Source organism: Rattus norvegicus, chromosome 4 (assembly GCF_021556685.1).
Source record: "Rattus norvegicus strain SHRSP/BbbUtx chromosome 4, alternate assembly SHRSP_T2T, whole genome shotgun sequence".
In the NCBI taxonomy this organism is placed as follows: Eukaryota; Metazoa; Chordata; class Mammalia; order Rodentia; family Muridae; genus Rattus; species Rattus norvegicus.
The window spans coordinates 21,152,615-21,176,650 of record NC_141537.1 but is presented as its reverse complement, the minus strand read 5'-3'; the positions used below and the strand labels follow the sequence as shown (position 1 = coordinate 21,176,650).

Genomic DNA, 24,036 nt, shown 5'->3' with positions numbered 1-24,036 from the left:
GCATGTCTCAGTTGCCATTTACTTTTAAGTCTTTTTTTTTAAGTTTTGTATTATTCATTTATTTATTTGTGTAACATACATCCTGACATCAGTTTCCCCTCCCTCCTTTGCCCCCAGTCCCTCCACCACCCTTCTACCTCCTTCCGTCTACTTCAAGTCCTTTTTACTTAAGAAAAGGACCTCCTATGGCTATTAACCAGACATGACCTATCAAGTTACAGTAAGACTAGGCAACTCCCTCCTGTTAAGGCTAGAGAGGAAGTCCAGTAGGAGAAAAGGGTCAGTTCCTAAGGCATGATACAGAATCAGAGAAAGCCTCTGCTCCCACTGTTAAGAGTTCCAAAGAAGACCAAGCTCTAGAACCTGTACACATCTCTGCATCTTTTAGAACCTATCACCAAACTCTATTAATGAAGAAAGTGAAGGGCACTTTGTGTTTCGTGGTATTATAGAAGAGATTTAGTTGTTTACACAAGGATGAAGGAATTACCCAGTTTGTAGCTCTTGAGGAAGTAGAATTGTGGATTCCTTCACATTCCCCATTATGTGCTGGGAAGTGAGGTCATAGAGGCAAAAGATGGACAGTAAAACAAAGATTAAACCTCTTGTGTATAGGGATGAATTTCAGGGCCAATTGAAGAATTATATGTCAGCTTATTGTAGAACTTCCCGTTAAATCTATACTGAATGAATCCTCAAAAAGGCTTTGAGCTAGATTGTAGGCATAAATTTTTTGCAACCTACTTTTAGTAAGGGTTCAACCTCTCTTATAGCCCACCACCCAGCAGAGATACTGGAAAAGAAAAGTTATTAGGAGGCGAGCGAAGTGGACCTGTTTGGCAATGGTTCTTTGGGGGCAATATTGATTTTTGGCCGCAGTTCAGTCCTGTAGCAAACACCAAATATGACTCAGCAGCTACAGGCCGGTCCTCTAGGCAAGCAGACTCCATCTACAAACTGACAGCTACAGTTCAGTCCTTTAAGCAAGCAAACACCAGGCAGCTGTAGTTCAATCCTGAAGAAAGCGCCAGGCTTACCAACTGGCCTAAGCCAAGGCCATGAAAGCAGCAAGCTGCCACAGGAACCTCAGGAGCAGTTCTTGGGTGAGTTTTTCTCAATGGTAGCATTACCACAAGTTGAGCTCATGTAAGGAGAACCATACATGCATGTCTTTAATGAAGAATATCAATGTGGAGCAAACCAAACCAATGTTCAGTGCTCATCTCCCACTGTCTATGGGGTTATATTATACCCTTCATCAAATGTCCTTTCACATGTTTGCTATATCAAAACATCCTGTCACCTGTGTCTGCTTCAGGTAAACAGTCTTTCATGTGTTTGCTTTAGCAAGATATCCTTTCACCTGTATGGCCCAGGAAAACATCTTTTGACATAACTTTCCAAAGAACTAGAAGTTTCCACTTTACTAGCTCTTGGTATAATCCCATCTTCTGTATGGTACACTTTATATCCCCTTTGATTCAGAATTTTTATAGATAACTCAGTTATTTTTTTTCTTTTTTCTTTTTTTCAGAGCTGGGGACTGAACCCAGGGCCTTGCACTTGCTAGGCAAGCGCTCTATCACTGAGCTAAATCCCCAACCCCCAGATAACTCACTTATATTCAACACAAAACACACAGAAATGTAGGGAAGCAAACTAAGGCCTGAATATCAGCCACTGTATACTCTTCAGTACTTTCTTCAGCACAGAAGAGCTCAAGCTAAATATTGACTGAGACTATGCACATTCATATAACTCCTGTTTAATAAAGCATGCATAGGATATTCTTTAATACCCCACATGTACAAATAATTCAGCTTCCTCAGCATGCTCGAGAGACTAAAGACTGTACAGTAAAAATCCAAAGCCATCCCTCAAGGCGAGAACAAAGTAAGAGTGACCTTGCACATGTTCTCAGAACACTATGTCTTCAGAAGTAAGCGAGGCAGGAGTATGAATATGTGTGACTCAGTGGATGAACACCCAAGCAAAGGACATCCACAGTGAACAGAGATCGAATCAAACAATTTCAACATCAAGGTGAAACAGAAAGAGCTACAAGAACTCAGTTCTGAAAATACAACCCAACAAGCAAATTGTCGGGGGCAGGGTTGCCATTAAGTCCTCCGTGCACTTGAATAGCTCGCCTCAGGTTTTTGTTTTTCCTTTTAGATATGGAAAATCTGAATCCATCATTCCATTTTAGGTCTAACATTCTGCATTTCTAACTGTCTTTCTGATGCTCCTAATGTCTGGTCTTCAGAGTCAAGTGAACCTAGATAATGATGTCCCAATTATGTAAATATCAAAGGAGCAAGGATCCTTACACAAGTAAACTTCAAACACAAAGCACATGACCTAGAAAAGTTCTCTTGAAAGCAAATCACCCGATAAATTTGCAATCTCACTTATATTTTCCCCTTCAAAAAAGGAGCAAATAACAACAATAATAGGTAATTCTGATTTAATCTTTATGATGCATCTAATAGATTTATGATGCTGATTTAGTAGCTTTACATGTGTTGGTCATTTAAACTTTCTTCACAAAAAATCTTTGGAGTAATTAGGGAACATATCTAAAACAAAACTTTCAAAAGAAAAATAATAAATAAAATAATATAAGTAAACATTAAATACTTTTTCACAGATATTGGATTGTAATTCATTACAAACATTGGATGAAACTATCTTATTACTTGAAATTAGTTGTATTAACTTTTCCTAGGGAGACGGGAACAAATGATTATTCATCCCAGATAGTTCATTGATGCCAGAACAAAACACAATTCTATCTAAGTCTAGGTTAGTGAACCACTGAGTTGACTGGAGTTACTACAGGAACATGTGCGAGGGATTATTTTATAGATGTTTTAAAAGCAGCTACATCACCACCAACTCTACACTGGAATGACTGACAGTTCATGAAAGCTACATCCCGGACCTTCTTGCACAACCTGCAGGCAGTGTACCACTCAGAGCATCTGCTGCTCCTACCAATTACTGATGTGTATACAACCTCAGAAAGGGGACTTGTGAATCTTTTCAGTTTCAAGAGTATCCAGTTATGGGTGAATTTTATTTACACCCCGATTATTTTTTGAGTCTTAAGGAACCTTTCTCTCTTAGGGAGAGAAGATTTCAATTCAATGGGAACACTTACACAATAAAATTCATATGCAAAACATATAGATATGCCAGTAGGACTGACATTTACTATAATTCACCATAAGCCAATATCAAGGGATTGTATTGAGGAGGTAGTTATTGAAGCACAGTTTCTCTGTGTAGCTCAGGCTATCCTGGAACTTGCTCTCAAACTCAGAAATTCATCTGCCTCTACCTCCTGAGTGCTGGGATTAGAAGTATGAGGCACCATACCAACCAAGATCATTCTTAAAGAAAATTCTAATATGTTATAACTTGTAAACTTATAGACATAGCAGATAAGAGCATGAGGATTTAAGCATTATAATCAAGAATATGCAATTCCAGTTGTGATTTACATTACAGTATATTTATTGTCGTTTGCTATTAAATCCAGTAGTCAAAAGTAAATCTTTGTCAATTTGATAGACAGTCAGAATAGAATAAGGTGGAACTTACAGGTAAGTAGAAATAAAGAGTTCATGGACGCTGGTCAGTGGTATCAGGTCTTCACTCAGCATGTACAGGATATTGGTTCTAGCCTCACCCCTGGAAAAAGAAGTAAAAGGAAATAAAAACTGTCAAATGTCAATATGTCATTCAGTGTCATGACATCATTTCTGATATAATAAACTTCAGTTCCAGGAGGTAGCAAAAATCTCCCAAACACTTGGATATTTCTCTTTGGAAGAGGAGTTTGCTTAACTAAGTTTCAATCCAAATGTTTGCTTTTCTCTGAATTATACATTCCTACTCCTGGTTTGCTGTGTGAGGTTGTTATTGGTACTTCCATATTTTCTGGTTAACGCAAACAAGAGTAATTCTTTCCACTGCATTTTCCATTTACAACTTAGTTTCCAGGAGGCAGTGCTCATCATATTTTCCTTACATTTCCTTAGAAATATACTCTACTATAATAAAATTTGGGGTGGGTAAATTCTTTAAAAGTACAATATCTGAACTCAGTTCTTTTTTGAATTCACTAGCAAATCCTATCTTTATACCTAATAATATGATACTTCCTCCACAACTGCAGATCACACTGTGTTTGCTAGGAGATGCTAGAGGAGATGGATGAAATTCTGTGAAGAATCATTTGACACATGCCTATCTGCCTTTGGCTTCCTGGAGACAAAACTCTTAGTCAAAGGTCAATGTACTCCTGGTAGGAAATTTAACAATTGAAATTGCGAGTAAGGACCGAAAGAGCTGAAGGGGTTTGAAACCCCATAGGAATAACAATAATATCAATCAACCAGACACCCCAGAGCTCCCATGGACTAAACCACCAACCAAAGAATATACATGGAGGGACCCATGGCTCCAGCTGTTATGTAGCAGAAGATGGCAATGTTTGGCATTAATAGGAGTTGAAGCCCTTGGTCCCATGAAGGCTCCTTTCCCCAGTGTAGGTGAATGCCTGGACATTGAGGTGGGAGTGGGTGGGTGGGAATGGGAGCATCTTCTTAGAAGCAGGGGGAGGTGGGGAGGAGATAAGAGAGGGGGGAAAGGGGATAACATTTGAAATGTAAAATACATAAAATATCCAAGGGAAAAAAAGAATTAAGAGGAGGAAGATTTGAAATACTATTATGCAGTAGTATACCCTACTATAGCTAGCAGGTACTGGGCTTTGAGCCAGTGATAAAGTCCCTAAGATACTTGGATCTAATTGGAATGCTGTAGATGACCATAGGGCAACAGTAGAAGTTATCCACAAAGCTAATGGCTAAATGACAGCAGCAAATGAAGCTAGCTGTTAACATTATATTCAGAGTTAACAAAACTGAAAGGTAACTGGTGTCAATGAAGACTTTAGTTATCATTCCTGCTTGTCTCAGACATGAGTTCTAGGCTGAACAATTACTCTTAGCTGACTACAAGGTTAATCTAGATATGACTGAGGTTCACTATATCCTCCTAGGTTGGTTCAAAGGGCTTAGTGTAGTAGTCCCAGTATCAGCCTGGAGTAGATTAAGTCTTTAACCTTTAATAGAAACCGTAACAAATTAAGTCCTGGATGTTGGGTTTGTTCTCTTGTCCAGGTTCTCCAAGGTGTTTATTTTACTCTTATTCCACTGAAACCAAAAACACTCATCTCTCTCTCCTTTTCCCATCCCCCTCTCCTGCAACTGTCAAGACTCCCCAGTCTGCCTAGACTGTTGTTTACTCCTTGGAATTCCAACAAAAACACCCTCAAGCTCTGTTCAGTGTTCATTTTAAAGTTCTTTTATCCGCACTACAAAGTTGCAAGGGGACCCTCTGTCTTCCAGTGATAAAATAGCTTCAAAGGCACTCACCCAATGAGTTCTGTATCCTGTCATTTCAGTTACTCTGCCTGGGATTCCCCCCATCAACTCCTTACATAGAATTCTGTCTTTTCTAGAGAACTCCCTCCTTCACAAGTCTTTGGTCTTTCAATAGGACCCTCTAAAATTGTACTTACGTCATTACAAAGCAGTCGAACTAGTGTTGGTCTAATCTTTCCTCAGCGGGTATCTCAGAAGGACTGGCTTACATAAGGCAATGAGGGCAGGGACAGAAAAGCTTCCTTCAAGTTTCATTGTTTACTGCTCTCTTAAGTAATGTTTCGTAAGGCAGGAAAGTCATAAATTGAACCCCACCCACCCCTACCTCTTAGCAACCTAATTGCTTTCTTTCCTAAATCACTAGTCTCTAGGACACAAATTATTTCCCTGAGTGAGTCAAAAGGGAAGAAGGGACATGTCATTTCGTCAGAATATAAACATGGGCTTTTATCTGAGGACAACATCTCCCGCAGGCCAACAGCACTCAATTTTGTGCATGGTGAAACAGAAAACAGGAACAAGAAAAGGAGTACAAATTGTCTCCAGGCTTTTAGAATTCTAAGGTAGAAAACCAAAACCAAAACCAAAACCGACCAACCAAACAAACAAAAACAAAACAAAACAAAACCCTTGTACAATCCTCCTGAATCAAGATCAGGACTACATTCCCTCTTATAGTTACAGCAAAATGTGGTTAAAAAACAAAAAAAAGACAGATGGACTCCTTGTGTTAAACCTTCACCTTCTTTCCCTTACAAGTCATCTACCATGCTAGCTTCTACAGAAAGATAAGAGGCACACATAGCTATATGTATCTTAAAAGAAAATGCCAGTCATCCAAGATGTAGCAGATTATAAACAGAATGAACTTTAGTGCTTGAAGTTCTTTGTACAGAAATAACTTAAGTATAGATCCCAAAGGATGAAAATTAAACATTGAATTATGTTAATGTAACTCGTCACATTATGAGATTAAAATTAATTGTGTAATTAAAAGACATCGTAGTGCACACACATACACTACAAAACAAAACAAAAACTAAAATAACAATAACAACAACACAACAACAATAAATCCATGGGGTTCTTTTTGTGTTGGTCAGCTACTGCTGGTCTGCCTTGGAGGTTTGATATACCCAGTCACAATATTAAAATTTTATGTGAATGGAAGGTTGAACATCCGGGTGGTGATGGGAGGAGAATCTCCAAATGCTAGCCATCTTGTGCTTGGTTCTTGAGAAAGGATCACTTTCTAACCTGGAGCTCATGCACCAGGCAAAATTGTCTGACTGAGAGTCCCAGGATCTACCTGCATCCATTCACAGAACTGAACCTTGAAAGGAGAAGTGAGCACCACTTTGCCACAGGCCCTTTCCTGTGGCACAGAGATTAAACGTGGGTCCTTGCCGGTCACAGAGCACTTTCTGATTGCCAAAGGACTATCACTTCTGAATTTAAAGTCTATAAATAGCTGAATGCAGCGTAAGACTCTGAAAATAAATCCTCTGACAAATAACAGCTCTGAACTCTGCAAAAGACACATAAAAAGTTACTCTAGGCTCTGGAGCCTTATCAAAAGCATGGGGATTTCAGAGGAGTAAAGAGTTTGAAGCAAGTATTCTGCAGAATGAATTCGCTATTCTGTTGTGTCTTTGTCCTGGAAGTAGAGAGCTAGTTCAGTTTACCTTTGCTCCAGAAATGAATTAAATGATCTTCAAAACATGAGTTTAGTACTTGGTTACCTCCACTTTAGCACCATACCTTTCCATCCCCTAGGCTTCTGTTTTTCCAAAGGATGTACAGATGTTGTTCCACTTCCTAAAGATTCACAAGATACAACTGACTTTGTAACTGCAGATTCAAAGCTTACGTTATCAGCCATAAATGAGACATTTCATCTCTGCCTGCTTTATTTCTCTCTCTTATCTCGATTACATGGAACTCCACAGTAGAACAGGGTTGTGCTTTAGGAGAGTCCTTAACCCCAGTCAATATTCATTAATGGAGTGGTTCGGCAGTGAGTCAGATAGACTTGTGTCCTAGTCGAGATTCTTGCTATTGTTTAGCCACATTTTACTGGGTTGACTTCATATGTGCTTCTGCCCATTTTTTAAAAAAATTATTATTATGATTCTGAAGGGAGGAATAATGTACTCGTTACAATTATAATTCTCTTGTCTTTATGAGGTAAGTCAAATTTAGTTTAAAATTTAAATATACACTAAGTTATTAACAAGCATCAATCCTTTTTAATATTTGTCTTCCTTACAGATGCCTGTCTAATGTTCATTTTCAAGAACATTTCTGGGCGAGATTCTTAAAGTGCATTAGTAATCTTCGAAACCTTTCTCCATGAGACCCATATGCTCTTTCTCTTTTCTTTCACAAATCATGTAAGTCTTAATTCATTTCAAGTGTGATATAAGATTTTATCATATTGTAAATATAGAAGTTTCAAAATAAATAATAATATCTTTTCAAATGTATCCACTAGAGTCTAAAACTCACTTCGATGGTTTGAATGTGTTTGACTCGCATAGACTCATGTGTTTGAATAATTGACACACATAAGAAGTGGTACTATTAAGAGGTCTGGCTTTGTTGGAGTAGCTGTGGCCTTTTTGGAGGAAGTGTGTCACTGTGGGGTGAGCTTTGAAGTCTCCTGTGCTCAAGCTATGTACAGTGCGTCAAGCAATCTTCTGCTGCCTTTAGATAGAGCTGTAAGATTCTCAGCTAGTTCCTTCTCCAATACTATATCTGCCATGCATATAAAACTGCCATACTTCCCACAATCATGACAATGAACTGCATCCTCTGGAGCAGTTAGCCAGCCTTGATGAAATTTTTTTCTTTATAAGAGTTGCCAGGCTCATGAAGTCTCTTTACAGCAACAGAAACCCTAACTAAGACACTCACCATAGATCCTTCAGGAGACAGGTAGAAAGGAGTAATTATGTTTCCTAGATTGGAACATCAGTCTGTCTCTTTCTATGCCGTATTAGAGACTTTTCTTTTCAGGCCAGAGGACAAAAGTTAAGCTCTTCTTTAATTGGATGTACAAAGACATGCTGTTCTCTCATAAGGGCAAGTGTGGAGGGGCAGGTAAGAAATTGGATCTTTCAAAGCAGATCTTATTTGTAAGGGCAGTTTGAAGAGACGAGCTTGAAGCAGGGAACCAGGAAAATAGACCTAGGCTGAGAGGACTCAGTGGCAGGAACATGTGATGCTTGAAATTGAAACTAGAGTAGTTATTGAAGCACCGGGGAGTGGAAATGACAGTCTAGAATGTGAAAATACAAATGATAAGTAAAATTAGGTTTGGCAAAGGCATCTGCCAAGAGATTAAGAGCTGAATATTCTTTATGGACTTCTACAGACAGTTTCTTTATATGTAAAGTGCTATTTAAACAACACTAGATTCAGGCTGGGGATGTACACACTAATGTTTAGCCCATGGAGTGGCAGATGGACTAATCCAAACATCCAAATGAAGATACCCACTTGACCAGCTTTATTGTACCATTTCTATAGAGTAGTAATCTTTCAGTGTGATTCTTTTTCACAAACACAATTTCACATGTGGAAGAAATGAAAGTTTGATCTGAGGTGCCAATCATGTGTTCTGTTAAACAATTCCTGCAGGCCATCTGAGGTTTATCATGTTCTTCATGGCTGCTTTAAACTTTGTGTATAACCATTCTTCAAATTGATACTAAATTGGGAGAGCCTGATTGCAACTTGTTAGAAATTAAAATTTTCACATTTTGTATATGAAATAAATGTCTGTCCCGTATCTGATTCATTTCAGAATGAATTAAAATTCCATTTATTTTAAATCAAATTGACACATTTTAAAATTAAATTTATATTCCATATTTAGGTCCTTTACTTTCAGTTTAAATTTAAGTTTATCTCAATATAAACTAATTTAAATTCATTTTAAAATTTAGATTTTGGTAACTGTGGTTATAATTGATCAGCTTCCATTTAAGATTAAAAAAAAAAAAAACAGATACGTAACCTAAAAAGATAAAACAAAAGTAGAAGTTTAGGTAGTAAACTGGGTTCTCCTATCATCCGTAGACAGAATAGAAAAAATATAGGGTATAACTAATTCAGAAAACAAGGCTTGTAAAGTAGGCAAGAAGTACATATTTATGGAAGTCTATTTTTTTTTTGGTTCTTTTTTTTGGAGCTGGGGACCAAACCCAGGGCCTTGTGCTTCCTAGGTAAGGGCTCTACCACTGAGCTAAATCCCCAGCCCTTATGGAAGGCTATTTTACACTACAGGAAGGGACATTCCTCTTTTGAGAAGGTGTGAAATAAGGAAGGACAAATCTGTGAAGCAGTCCTATCCTGAGGCAAACTGGTAGAAAAACTCGGGAATGGCTTCTCTGGCTGTTGTGCATCAGGTGCTGTGGTAATACCTAGTTATCTAAGACTTCTCTAAGACAGCCTTGCTCTTGGAATTTGGGTGACAAATGTGAATATGAGGAATAAATACAAGTATACACAGGAGACTAGACCCTTTGTCAGACGGCACAAAAGACTGTGACACTTAAGAACAATGTTTTCATTCAACAACGTGTATACAGTATCTCGTGACATAGTTATGGTGTAGAGTAGTAGCATCTTGAGGACTTTGGTGGCTTGAGTTCCTGTTGGTCAATATATTCTGCCTTATTAAACACTTGCTTTCAGAATACCTGATTCTGATGGGGCTTTTAAAATTTGTTTTACAAATACCTATGACCTGAAAATTTCCACAAAACATTCTCTTATTTCAATCTCATAATCATTAATAAATCAATATCTAATCATTTTCTAAGTTTAGAATAATTATTATAATTTTTGACATCTAGTGTAGGGAGCTGCGACCTGCCGTGCCTCAAAGATGGCACTGGTTTCTGCCTTCCACCCTCCCGATGGTGAGCGCTCCTTGTAGTGAACAAGTCCTTATTTGGCTATGCCTGCCTGGCCTGCTAGCTTCCGCATAAAGACAGCCTATCGGCATGACCCACGTAGCACGTTGGGGTTGGTTGGCGTTGGGTACTTAAGCTGATGTAGGGCGTTCTCTGGGGTCAGAAGATTATATCAAGGTTCCTGAATAAACTGCTTGAAGAAGATCTCCTCTGGTCGTGTCTTCCTTGCTGGTCGAGGTTGGTCGCGACAATCTAGCAATATTGATTGCATGCTTCTTATCAGATGCCTTCTATGAGATGACTATTTTCGTATCACTATTTCTATAAACTTTATTGTATTCCAAATAATTTCATAATGATACTGTTATATGACTTTTAACTCCACAAAATGCATGAAAGTGTTCTATAGGTACATATGCAAGAAATGTTTAATGTTTTTTTCCATGACTAAAAAAGAAAATTTCTCTCAAAACATAGTTTATTTAGGGGCTTTTTTATTAAAAATGGAAATAATCACTTTTCTTGACAATGGTACATTTTTATAAGAAAGTTTGAGCATCGTGCATACACACACACACCCCTTATTAAACGAGCTTATATTAAAATAGTAAGAATGGTTGTTTCATATCACAGAGGCTCAGAGTGCAAATGTTATTAGGGCCTTGAGGCATGATGCATCAGCATTCACTTTAGTCCCACAATGACTGTCTCACAGAACCCGAAAATTGCTCACTCTATGAGGCTTACTGCTTCAGCAGTAATAATCTGGAACCCAAAATCTAGAAGGCTCTTGGAGAGCTACTTTCCGTAGTCAATGACGGAAGCCTGGAAAGCCTGGTTCTGATTCCAGTGCAAGAGGTGCCAGCAGCAACAGCAGATGCCACTGTGATTATTCAATTCAGCCAAGCCAACAAAAGAAAAGTAAGCCTCTCTCTGCTATGTGCCCATCCTTTAGAAATATGGCTGCTACCAAAAGATTCTACGAGCCCATGGGTTTGGTCATCCCATATCAATTAAGCATTTAAGACAATTCCTTGGCCAAGGCTCCCTATTCATGTGATTCTAATCTGTGGCAAGTTAATAATCAAAAACAAAAATCACAGGCAGTAACCTAATAGCATCTGGAGGCCAGCTCTTAATATTTACTTGCTAAAATAAAAACTATAAAAAAAAGCTATAGAAGCATATATTTCATATATTCAGACACATAGAAGTTATAATCTAATCAATTATCAAATACTTTATTAGTATACATTAATAAAAATATTTCTTCCTTTTTTTAAAAAGTTCAGTTGAAAGTCATAAAAATATCAACAATTAATTTTTATCTATGTCTATGTGCTCTGTTTATGGTCCAGATGAAATGTTTTTATAAGCAATAAAGTAATATATAGATATAGATATACATATAGATATAGATATAGATATAATTTTAGATTTATTTTGGAAAAAGATTGTGTTGTGATTACCTGTTCAGACAATTTATGTTTTATTGACAGTGATTTTAAAAATGAGTTTGAAAGTTCTAAGAAAATGATAACACAATCCAAGTGTCTTGGTAAGGCAAAGGCTTTAATTTCTGCAAAAAGGTTGTACAGCCATGTCCAGATAAGCCTGTAAGTGCAACTAGACAGAACCAACTACAGAACAACTGTTTTGTTTTTTTTTTATTAACTTGAGTATTTCTTATATACATTTCGAGTGTTATTCCCTTTCCCGGTTTCCGGGCAAACATCCCCCTCCCCCCTCCCCTTCCTTATGGGTGTTCCCCTCCCAACCCTCCCCCCATTGCCGCCCTCCCCCCCACAGTCTAGTTCACTGGGGGTTCAGTCTTAGCAGGAACCAGGGCTTCCCCTTCCACTGGTGCTCTTACTAGGATATTCATTGCTACCTATGAGGTCAGAGTCCAGGGTCAGTCCATGTATAGTCTTTGGGTAGTGGCTTAGTCCCTGGAAGCTCTGGTTGCTTGGCATTGTTGTACATATGGGGTCTCGAGCCCCTTCAAGCTCTTCCAGTTCTTTCTCTGATTCCTTCAACGGGGGTCCTATTCTCAGTTCAGTGGTTTGCTGCTGGCATTCGCCTCTGTGTTTGCTGTATTCTGGGTGTGTCTCTCAGGAGCGATCTACATCCGGCTCCTGTCAGCCTGCACTTCTTTGCTTCATCCATCTTGTCTAATTGGATGGCTGTATATGTATGGGCCACATGTGGGGCAGGCTCTGAATAGGTGTTCCTTCTGTGTCTGTTTTAATCTTTGCCTCTCTATTCCCTGCCAAGGGTATTCTTATTCCCCTTTTAAAGAAGGAGTGAAGCATTCACATTTTGATCATCCATCTTGAGTTTCATTTGTTCTAGGCATCTAGGGTAATTCAAGCATTTGGGCTAATAGCCACTTATCAATGAGTGCATACCATGTGTGTTTTTCTGTGATTGGGTTACCTCACTCAGGATGATATTTTCCAGTTCCAACCATTTGCCTACGAATTTCATAAAGTCATTGTTTTTGATAGCTGAGTAATATTCCATTGTGTAGATGTACCACATTTTCTGTACCCATTCCTTTGTTAAAGGGCATCTGGGTTCTTTCCAGCTTCTGGCTATTATAAATAAGGCTGCTATGAACATAGTGGAGCACGTGTCTTTTTTATATGTTGGGGCATCTTGTGGGTATATGCCCAAGAAAGATATAGCTGGGTCCTCAGGCAGTTCAATGTCCAATTTTCTGAGGAGCCTCCAGACTGATTTCCAGAATGGTTGTACCAGTCTGCAATCGCACCAACAATGGAGGAGTGTTCCTGTTTCTCCACATCCTCGCCAGCTTCTGCTGTCCTTGGAGTTCTTGATCTTAGCCATTCTGACTGGTGTGAGGTGAAATCTCAGGGTTGTTTTGATTAGCATTTCCTTTATGACTAAAGATGTTGAACATTTCTTTAGGTGTTTCTCAGCCTTTCGGCATTCCTCAGCTGTGAATTCTTTGTTTAGCTCTGAACCCCAATTTTTAATAGGGTTATTTGCCTCCGTGCGGTCTAACTTCTTAAGTTCTTTGTATATTTTGGATATAAGACCTCTATCTGTTGTAGGATTGGTAAAGATCTTTTCCCAATCTGTTGGTTGCCGTTTTGTCCTAACCACAGTGTCCTTTGCCTTACAGAAGCTTTGCAGTTTTATGAGATCCCATTTGTCGATTCTTGATCGTAGAGCATAAGCCATTGGTGTTTTGTTCAGGAAATTTTTTCCAGTGCCCATGTGTTCCAGGTGCTGCCCTAGTTTTTCTTCTATTAGTTTGAGTGTATCTGTTTTGATGTGGAGGTCCTTGATCCACTTGGACTTAAGCTTTGTACAGGGTGATAAGCATGGATCGATCTGCATTCTTCTACATGTTGACCTCCAGTTGAACCAGCACCATTTGCTGAAAATGCTATCTTTTTTCCATTTGATGGTTTTGGCTCCTTTGTCAAAGATCAAGTGCCCATAGGTGTGTGGGTTCATTTCTGGGTCTTCAATTCTCTTCCATTGGTCTATCTGTCCGTCTCTGTACCAATACCATGCAGTTTTTATCACTATTGCTCTGCAATACTGCTTAAGTTCAGGGATAGTGATTCCCCCTGAAGTCCTTTTATTGTTGAGGATAGTTTTAGCTATTCTGGGTTTTTTGTTATTCCAGATGAATTTGCAAATTGTTCTGTCTAACTCTTTGAAAAATTGGATTGGTATTTTGATGGGGATTGCATTGAATCTGTAGATCGCTTTTGGTAAAATGGCCATTTTTACTATATTAATCCTGCCAATCCATGAGCATGGGAGATCTTTCCATCTTCTGAGGTCTTCTTCAATTTCTTTCTTCAGAGTCTTGAAGTTCTTATTGTACAGATCTTTTACTTGCTTGGTTAAAGTCACACCGAGGTACTTTATATTATTTGGGTCTATTATGAAGGGTGTCGTTTCCCTAATTTCTTTCTCGGCTTGTTTCTCTTTTGTGTAGAGGAAGGCTACTGATTTATTTGAGTTAATTTTATACCCAGCCACTTTGCTGAAGTTGTTTATCAGCTTTAGTAGTTCTCTGGTGGAACTTTTGGGATCACTTAAATATACTATCATATCATCTGCAAATAGTGATATTTTGACTTCTTCTTTTCCAATCTGTATCCCCTTGACCTCCTTTTGTTGTCTGATTTCTCTGGCCAGAACTTCAAGAACTATATTGAATAAGTAGGGAGAGAGTGGGCAGCCTTGTCTAGTCCGTGATTTTAGTGGGATTGCTTCAAGTTTCTCTCCATTTAGTTTAATGTTAGCAACTTGTTTGCTGTATATGGCTTTTACTATGTTTAGGCATGGGCCTTGAATTCCTATTCTTTCCAGGACTTTTATCATGAAGGGGTGTTGAATTTTGTCAAATGCTTTCTCAGCATCTAATGAAATGATCATGTGGTTCTGTTCTTTCAGTTTGTTTATATAATGGATCACGTTGTTGGTTTTCCGTATATTAAACCATCCCTGCATGCCTGGGATGAAGCCTACTTGATCATGGTGGATGATTGTTTTGATGTGCTCTCGGATTCGGCTTGCCAGAATTTTATTGAGTATTTTTGCGTCGATATTCATAAGGGAAATTGGTCTGAAGTTCTCTTTCCTTTTTGGGTCTTTGTGTGGTTTAGATATAAGATTAATTGTGGCTTCGTAGAAGGAATTCGGTACTGCTCCATCCGTTTCAATTTTGTGGAATAGTTTGGATAATATTGGTATGAGGTCTTCTATGAAGGTCTGATAGAATTCTGCACTAAACCCGTCTGGACATGGACTCTTTTTGGTTGGGAGACCCTTAATGACTTCTATTTCCTTAGGAGTTATGGGGTTGTTTAACTGATTTAACTTTGGTACCTGGTATCTGTCTAGGAAATTGTCCATTTCCTGCAGATTTTCAAATTTTGTTGAATATAGGCTTTTATAGTAAGATCTGATGATTTTTTGAATTTCCTCTGAATCTGTAGTTATTCATTTCTGATTTTGTTAATTTGGACACACTCTCTGTGTCCTTCGTTAGTCTGGCTAAGGGTTTATCTATCTTGTTGATTTTCTCAAAGAACCAACTTTTGCTTCTGTTGATTCTTTCTATGGTCCTTTTTGTTTCTACTTGATTGATTTCAGCTCTGAGTTTGATTATTTCCTGCCTTCTACTCCTCCTGGGTGTTTTTGCTTCTTTTTGTTCTAGAGCTTTTAGGTGTGTTGTCAAGCTGCTGACATATGCTCTTTCCTGTTTCTTTCTGCAGGCACTCAGCGCTATGAGTTTTCCTCTTAGCACAGCTTCCATTGTGTCCCATAAGTTTGGGTATGTTGTACCTTCATTTTCATTAAATTCTAAAAAGTCCTTAATTTCTTTCTTTATTTCTTCCTTGACCAGGTTATCATTGAGTAGAGCATTCTTCAATTTCCACGTATATGTGGGCATTCTTCCCTTATTGTTATTGAAGACCAGTTTTAGGCCGTGGTGGTCCGATAGCACGCGTGGGATTATTTCCATCTTTCTGTACCTGTTGAGGCCCGTTTTTTGACCAATTATATGGTCAATTTTGGAGAAAGTACCATGAGGAGCTGAGAAGAAGGTATATCCTTTTGCTTTAGGATAGAATGTTCTATAAATATCTGTTAAGTCCATTTGGCTCATGACTTCTCTTAGTCTGTCTACATCTCTGTTTAATTTCTGTTTCCATGATCTGTTGATTGCTGAGAGTGGGGTGTTGAAATCTCCTACTATTATTGTGTGAGGTGCAATGTGTGTTTTGAGCTTTAGTAAGGTTTCTTTTACGTATGTAGGTGCCCTTGTATTTGGGGCATAGATATTTAGGACTGAGAGTTCATCTTGGTGGATTTTTCCTTTGATGAATATGAAGTGTCCTTCCTTATCTTTTTGATGTATTTTAGTTGAAAATTGATTTTATTTGATATTAGAATGGCTACTCCAGCTTGCTTCTTCTGACCATTTGCTTGGAAAGTTGTTTTCCAGCCTTTCACTCTGAGGTAGAGTCTGTCTTTGTCTCTGAGGTGTGTTTCCTGTAGGCAGCAGAATGCAGGGTCCTCTTTGCGTATCCAGTTTGTTAATCTATGTCGTTTTATTGGGGAATTGAGGCCATTCATGTTGAGAGATATTAAGGAATAGTGATTATTGCTTCCTTTTATATTCATATTTGGATATGAGGTTATGTTTGTGTGCTTGTCTTCTCTTTGTTTTGTTGCCAAGTCGATTAGTTTCTTGCTTCTTCTAGGGTATAGCTTGCCTCCTTATGTTGGGCTTTACTATTTATTATCCTTTGTAGTGCTGGATTTGTAGAAAGATATTGTGTAAATTTGGTTTTGTCATGGGATATCTTGGTTTCTCCATCTATGTTAATTGAGAGTTTTGCCGGATACAGTAACCTGGGCTGGCATTTGTGTTCTCTTAGGGTCTGTATGACATCTGTCCAGGATCTTCTGGCTTTCATAGTTTCTGGCAAAAAGTCTGGTGTGATTCTGATAGGTCTGCCTTTATATGTTACTTGACCTTTTTCCCTTTTAATATTCTTTTTGCTTTTAATATGCTTTTAATATTCTTTCTTTATTTTGTGCGTTTGGTGTCTTGACTATTATGTAACGGGAGGTGTTTCTTTTCTGGTCCAATCTATTTGGAGTTCTGTAGGCTTCTTGTATGCCTATGGGTATCTCTTTTTTTAGGTTAGGGAAGTTTTCTTCTTTGATTTTGTTGAAGATATTTACTGGTCCTTTGAGCTGGGAGTCTTCACTGTCTTCTATACCTATTATCCTTAGGTTTGATCTTCTCATTGAGTCCTGGATTTCCTGTATGTTTTGGACCAGTAGCTTTTTCTGCTTTACATTATCTTTGACAGTTGAGTCAATGATTTCTATGGAATCTTCTGCTCCTGAGATTCTCTCTTCCCTCTCTTGTATTCTGTTGGTGAAGCTTGTATCTACAGCTCCTTGTCTCTTCTTTTGGTTTTCTATATCCAGGGTTGTTTCCATGTGTTCTTTCTTGATTGCTTCTATTTCCATTTTTAATTCCTTCCTCTGTTTGATTGTGTTTTCCTGGAATTCTTTCAGGGATTTTTGTGACTCCTCTCTATGGGCTTCTACTTGTTTATTTATGATTTCCTGGAATTCTTTCAGGGATTTTTGTGATTCCTCTCTGTAGGCTTCTACTTGTTCTCTAAGGGAGTTCTTCACGTCTTTCTTGAAGTCCTCCAGCATCATGATCAAATATGATTTTGAAACTAGATATTGCTTTTCTGGTGTGTTTGGATATTCCGTGTTTGCTTTGGTGGGAGAATTGGGCTCCGATGATGCCATGTAGTCTTGGTTTCTGTTGCTTGGGTTCCTGCGCTTGCCTCTCGCCATCAGATTATCTCTAGTGTTACTTTGTTCTGCTATTTCTGACAGTGGCTAGACTGTCCTATAAGCCTGTGTGTCAGGTGTGCTGTAGACCTGTTTTCCTGTTTTCTTTCAGCCAGTTATGGGGACTGCTTTTGGGCGTGTAGTTTTTCCTATCTATAGGTCTTCAGCTGTTCCTGTGGGCCTGTGTCTGGAGTTCACCAGGCAGGTTACTTGCAGCAGAAAAGTTGGTCTTACCTGTGGTCCCGAGGCTCAAGTTTTCTCATGGGGTGTTGCTTATGAGCTCTCAGCAGCAGCAGCAGCAACCAGGAAGATCTGCGCCGCCCTTTCCAGGAGCTTCTGTGCACCAGGGTTCCAGATGGAGTTTGGTGTTTTCCTCTGGCGTCAGAGATGTGTGCAGAGTGCAGTCTCTTCTGGTTTCCCAAGCGTGTCTGCCTCTCTGAAGGTTTAGCTCTCCCTCCCATGGGATTTGGGTGCAGAGAACTGTTTATCCGGTAGGTCCCTTCAGTTTCTGGTGGTGACTCAGACGCAGCGGTCCTGCTGCTCCTGGCCCTCCTCTACAGGAACCTAGAGGCCTTATACAGTTTCCTCTTGGGCCAGGGATGTGGGCAGGGGTGGGCAGTGTTGGAGGTCCTTGTTTTGTTTTTTAATTCCTAACACAGAAGGTTCCTGTGCCTCACTCACGTGGTCATAGCTTTGTCTTGTGATACTGCCTAATTTACATCAAAGCTGCTGATGAGCAAAGTTGAGAACAGGATGTAACCTTGGGCCTGTATTTTGATTTTAAGAAGAAATCTTGGGGATTTGAGTATCTGCTGAGTGGCTTCTTAAATGGAGTTTTATCATATTTAACCCTTATTCAACCCTTTGATAAGAAATGTGTGTACATTTCTTACAATACTTTCCAAGTAATGTTTATCAAGTTATACATTTTGTTAAATTAGTCAGCAGCAGCCAATCAGAGTGCTCCTCAGCTGCCAAGCACAGCTGGTATTACTTTATTTCTAAGACCTTGACCTAGAGCTTTAAAAGAAACAAGACTGAAACAGTCAAGAGTTACTGGGAAATGTCAATTTGCTGTATAGAAATATGTTTACAGTCACTTCTAAGGAAGAAGGATGTGTTAGTTAGCCCTCTTTTGTCTGCCTGACTGGTGATACCCAAAGACCAGGGGCTCCTTGACCTCATCCAGAGTCTGTTTATAACTAACTCAAAGATTACTAACCTCTTCAGGCTTGTCACTACTGCTCTCCATCTCTTCACCAATGGTGCCTTTCTATGCTGGCTTCTTGCTCCTTTCATCACATGTTGACACAGCCATCATGAAAAGGCTAAACTGGTGAGCATCTGGGCCTTTAGCAGACTGCAATCCCTGACCACCCTGCCTCTGTCTTGTGAAAGGGGAAAAAATTAAAAGCCTTGCTTTTCATTTGGTCTGAGGTATTTGTTACTGGAAACACAGATGGATTGAAACTACTACTAGGGTTGCTAATTTTTCCCTCTTAAACAGATACCATATGATGTAGTATTGCCCTATTTGTAATTTCTATGTGCCCATGAGTATGTGTGGGTTGTTGTACTTTGAGTTCTCTTGAAAAACTTGAACAATCAAAAACACTTACAGAATATATAAAGCACTTGCTAAGGAAAACAACTATTTTCCAAATTTTTCTGTATCTTTATGTTAAAGTTTGAGTGTCAGTGAAAAGCTAAACAAAAACTGTATTTACTAATATGTTATTTGAAATTATAATACTTAAGAAATCGTAATTACAATAGAATTTGTATTTTATCCCAATTTATTGTATTGGATATTCTATCCAAAGAAATACTATAAAATGACTATATAAGAAAATTACAGAGAGACTACTATGATTAAAATAAATTCACTCTTCACTTCTATTCATATACTATAACTCCCGGGTCTAAAAATATCTTAATGAGGCATCACCTCTGACTCCATGTATAGAAGAAACTATGACTGATACTCTTACAGAGAATATAACTGAGTCTGTACAAATAAGTGGAGATTTCTCTACACTGTTTAAAAGTTAGGGTTGGCCCTTAGACTCTAACACCATATTGAAATCAACAGGAACAGAAACATTTAATATGGTATCCATGTCTGCCTCAACAAGCAAGCACTAAGGACATAGGAATCTCAGGCCTAAACTCCATGCCTGCTCATGAAATAATGGTGACTACTAAAGAACTAATATACCACAAAGTTTTAGGAACTGTGTCTAAACACTGATCACTATTAATTATATTTAAAGAAACAGTCTATCTCTCATGTACTTAACTTTTGTAGCTTGACTTTTTTTTCAATTTTAAGAACTAAATATTTAGATTGTTTCTAAAATTCTAAAAAAAATGGAAGTATAACTAAGGTTGACATATTTATAAAATGGAAAAGAAAGTTATTTTTTCTGGTCAGGCCAGTTTTCTTACTTAAAAAAATTTTTTTTCAAAGAATTTTGTGCAAGTGATGTACTGCCAGAGTTGACTTTATTATTAAGGAACATTTTATTTACTGATTTTCAAAAGCCATTTATGTAACCTATAATTGCCAGTATTTTTCTTGCTACAATTTTGTGACTCATGAAGGATGTGAAGAGGAACCTTGATAAAAATGGCTTGTTTTGCAACATGATAATTGTAAAGATTATAATATACTTGCGAGTCTGTCAACAGGAGTTTCAAAAGGACAAAGTTAAGGGGAAGAGAGCAGGCCATACCTCAAACACAAAGTGAGTAACATTTTCTTCCAAGTAGTTTTCATCTTTCTTATAAACAATATCCCTTATCCTTCTTGTCTCCCACCTCATAAACATAAATTGTTCCAATTTTTGATAGACTCCATTCTGTAACCTGTGCTCATTTTCTTTATCTTTCTTCAGAATAATGCCAGAGCAGTCTGACCCCCAAAGGACACATTAGCACTTCGAGACCTATTTCCTGTTCTTCTTTCCTCATACTGCAGTGAGTCAATAAATCTCTTTTCAAGTGGGCTATTTTTGATCTGTATTCACTGGATTTGAAATCGTCTTTAGCCTGAAATGCAGGTTTTAAAAGCTTATAAAATGGGGCTGTCTATGGCAGGTCCACACAGTTCTTTGTACAGCTGGGCCATAGTCTAAAACTTGGCCGTAACTGCTCTTTAACTAGCTGGGAAGGTGGGAAGTCAGGAAGGACAGTGTTTCAAATCTGTGCTAAAGTGAGGTTGATAAACTGGCAGTTTGTCCTTAAAAGTACTCTTGTTCAATGCTTTGGCTGTATAGATCGATATTGTACTTGAATTGCTCTGCTCATCAGCCTACAAGTCACCTATGAGATTGAAGAAATAAAAACTGTTTCCTAGACTTATATTTTAAGTCACTGCTAAAATAGTAATTTATACAAAATGCTGAATTTATACAATACTTCATGTCCAATTGTTTTCAAACAGACTGTAGAAGGGCACGATGTTATTTCAGAATATATAGATGCATATTTTATGAAGGCAGATAATTTTAGAAAATATAGTCTACTTCTGACAGAATGCAGCCAATATTCGAGCATCAATGCATTATAGACAAGCAAAGCTGCTACACTAGAGAAGCATAAAATGGCTGTAGGGTTTGTGGAACAGCTGAGTAAGAGTAGCTGTCAGTGGTCCTTTAACTTTTAGCTTTGTACTTCTTGGTTGGTTTTGCTTAGATGTTTAATTTATTTATTAGTAATTTTTATCTATTGAGAATTTTATATATGTGTTCAATGAAAAATGAACAAAAGCTCCCCTTTTAATTCCAACACACCTGCTCAGAACTGAACCTCTTCTTTGATTTTTAAGGCAAACATCCACTGGAACATGAGACACTTATTAGGGCCGCACCCTCAAAGAAGAATAATTGTCCTTCTCCCAGCAGCTGTCAACTGCCAATTGTTCCTCAGGGAGAAATGGGGCACGGAGAGCATCTCTCCTTACATGTTGGTGATTTAACTGGCTTAGTGTTGTACAGGTCTTTTGCAGGTAAACAAATCTACTATGAATTCTTGAATAAAATATCGATTATGTTCAGAAGACAGTACTTCACTTCATTCATTTCTCCCCATTCTTCAGTTTTGTTTATTTTAAGTTATTTTATTATTTAAAAATTGTGTATGTGGTGGTTTGAATGAGAAGGCCCTATAGGCTCATGCTTGCTTCCTGCGTTATTCCTGCTTATTACACTCTTCAGGAAGAATCACGGGATGTGGTCGTACTAGAGGAGGTGTGCCGCCAGGCTCATTTTGTTAACTTCTAAACCCCCTTGAGCTGGGCCTTAACAGCCCACTTCGACATTTCAAAAACCCACTTCAGTCTCTCTCTCTCTCTCTCTCTCTCTCTCTCTCTCTCTCTCTCTCTCTCTCTCTCCCTCTTTTTCTTTCTCCCTCTGTGTGTGTGTGCATGTGTGTGCGTGTGTATCTCCGTGACTGCTGAACAGAATGTACGCTCAGTTACTGCCCAAGTGCACAGCCTTCCTGCCTACTGCCACAATGACCATAGAGTTGCCCTCTGTCTTAGTTAGGGTTTTATTGCTGTGAACAGTCACCATAATCAATGCAAGTTTTATAAAGGACAACATTTAATTGGGGCTGGCTTAGAGGTTCAGAGGTTCAGTCCATTATCATCAAGGTGGGAGCATGGCAGCATCCAGACAGGCATGGTGCAGGAGGAGCTGAGTTCTACATCTTTACCCGAAGGAAGCCAGGAACAGACTGAGCATCCTCAGGCAGCTAAGAGTAGGGTCTCCAAGCCCACCCCTACAGTGACACACTTCCTCCAATAAGGCCACACCTTCAAATAATGCCACTCCCTGGGCCAAGCATATGCAAACCATCACACCCTCTGAAACTGTAAACCAGCTCCCAGTTGAATGATTTCTTCTATGTTGCACTGATTACTGTGTCTCTTCACAGCAGCAGATAAGTAATTGAGACAGAAGTTAGTATCAGGAGTGGTTTTGCTTGTAAAAGATCTGATGAGGCAGTTCTTGGAGATTTTGGATGTGAGCAGGGATTGATGGACATTCTAGCTGGAGCTTGGAAGACAGTAGTAGTGCTGAGAGCATTGTGGACCATCAGGGCCCAGCTCAAGAGGTTTTAGAGGTTAACAAAATGAGCAACCAGTCTAAAGACCACCCCTGTGATATTTTGGCAAAGAGTATGGCAGCTTTCTGGCCTTGCCCAAACTTTTTATGGAGGCTAAACTAAAAAAGTTGGGGTCAATGCCATTAGCAAAGGAGATATCAAGACAGCCTTATATCGACTGCCATGTGGTTATTAGTGAACACTCATATATTGACCTATAATAAAAAAGGAATGTCACAAAAATAAATAAACAAATGTAAGTTTAAGTAGAGTACCATGGAATGCAATGTTAGGACTAAGTCTTGTGCTCAAAGATAAGAAGTTTAAAGAAAGGCCTGTTGCTGAATGACAATGCCCTCAAAGCAAGAGACCATTTGCTTAATCCTGTAACACATGAAAGAAAATGGTCCCAGAGAGGAATTTCTTTTACATAAAAAGCTGCAACAAGTCAAAGCTTATGTAGATACAATTTAAGGATGGGCCAAAGTTACAGGCCTAAAAACCAGAATTCAGCAGCTAGCTCTGGCTTTATCAAGAAAGATACGGGACTAAAGGGATTGTTGACTATGTAGCTATTGAGAGTATCTGATGCCAATTTTGTGGCAAGAGAGTCCCTTTATGGAGGTGTTGCATGGTCATGCATGAAGGGGTAAGTGTGGAGCCTGGATGGCATTGGAAATGTCTGGATATTTGGAGATGCTAGAGCTGTGGGATACCTGCCAAGGAGAGCTGGGGACAGCATGTGTAACCAACATCCCAAAAGGGAAGTGTTGGTTAATTATCAAAGTTGGGAGAAATGGAGGACCCAAAAGACTCATTTAAACTCTGGGTTACTAGACACAAAGCCGCAGAATTTGGAGTTTGCCCTGCTAGGTTTTGGGTTTGCTTTGGTCCAGTGTTTATTCACTATGGCCCCTTCCTCCTCTTTGGAATAGTAATGTATAGTCTGTGCCACTGGATGTTGAGAGTATGCAATTTACTTTTTAATTTTAACTTTACAGAAGGTAACAATTAAGAAAGTACCTGGGGTCTGAGAAAGGATTGTGGATTTGGAGCTTTTAAACACTCTTAAAACCATGAAACTTTATGGAAACTTTTAATTTTGAACTAAATGCATTTTGCATGATGTTATTATAGTATCAGGCATACATTTCCTTCCATAAAGATAGGCT

General features: G+C 38.7%; 2 long non-coding RNA genes across 5 annotated transcripts in view; one reads left to right on the top strand and one right to left on the bottom strand.

Annotated features, from left to right (window-relative positions):
- Positions 1–5,658, bottom strand: part of LOC147994708 (uncharacterized) — a 46,955-nt gene extending 41,297 nt beyond the window's left edge. For all 3 annotated transcript variants that reach the window (XR_015685922.1, XR_015685921.1, XR_015685920.1), the window contains exons 1-2: positions 5,594–5,658; positions 3,607–3,696 (exon numbers count right to left, since the gene is read on the bottom strand). This is a non-coding gene — a long non-coding RNA (uncharacterized LOC147994708). The remainder of the gene's footprint in view (positions 1–3,606; positions 3,697–5,593) is intronic.
- On the top strand, positions 553–21,820 carry LOC108350655 (uncharacterized). 2 transcript variants are annotated; one of them, XR_015685924.1, is made up of 5 exons: positions 559–1,103; positions 7,728–7,849; positions 11,094–11,299; positions 20,653–20,734; positions 21,585–21,815. It is a non-coding gene; the product is annotated as an uncharacterized LOC108350655 (long non-coding RNA). The 2 variants fall into 2 exon arrangements; XR_015685923.1 differs by lacking the exons at positions 7,728–7,849; positions 11,094–11,299 and having other exon boundaries at positions 553–1,103; positions 21,585–21,820.
- The last annotated feature ends 2,216 nt before the right edge of the window (positions 21,821–24,036 follow it).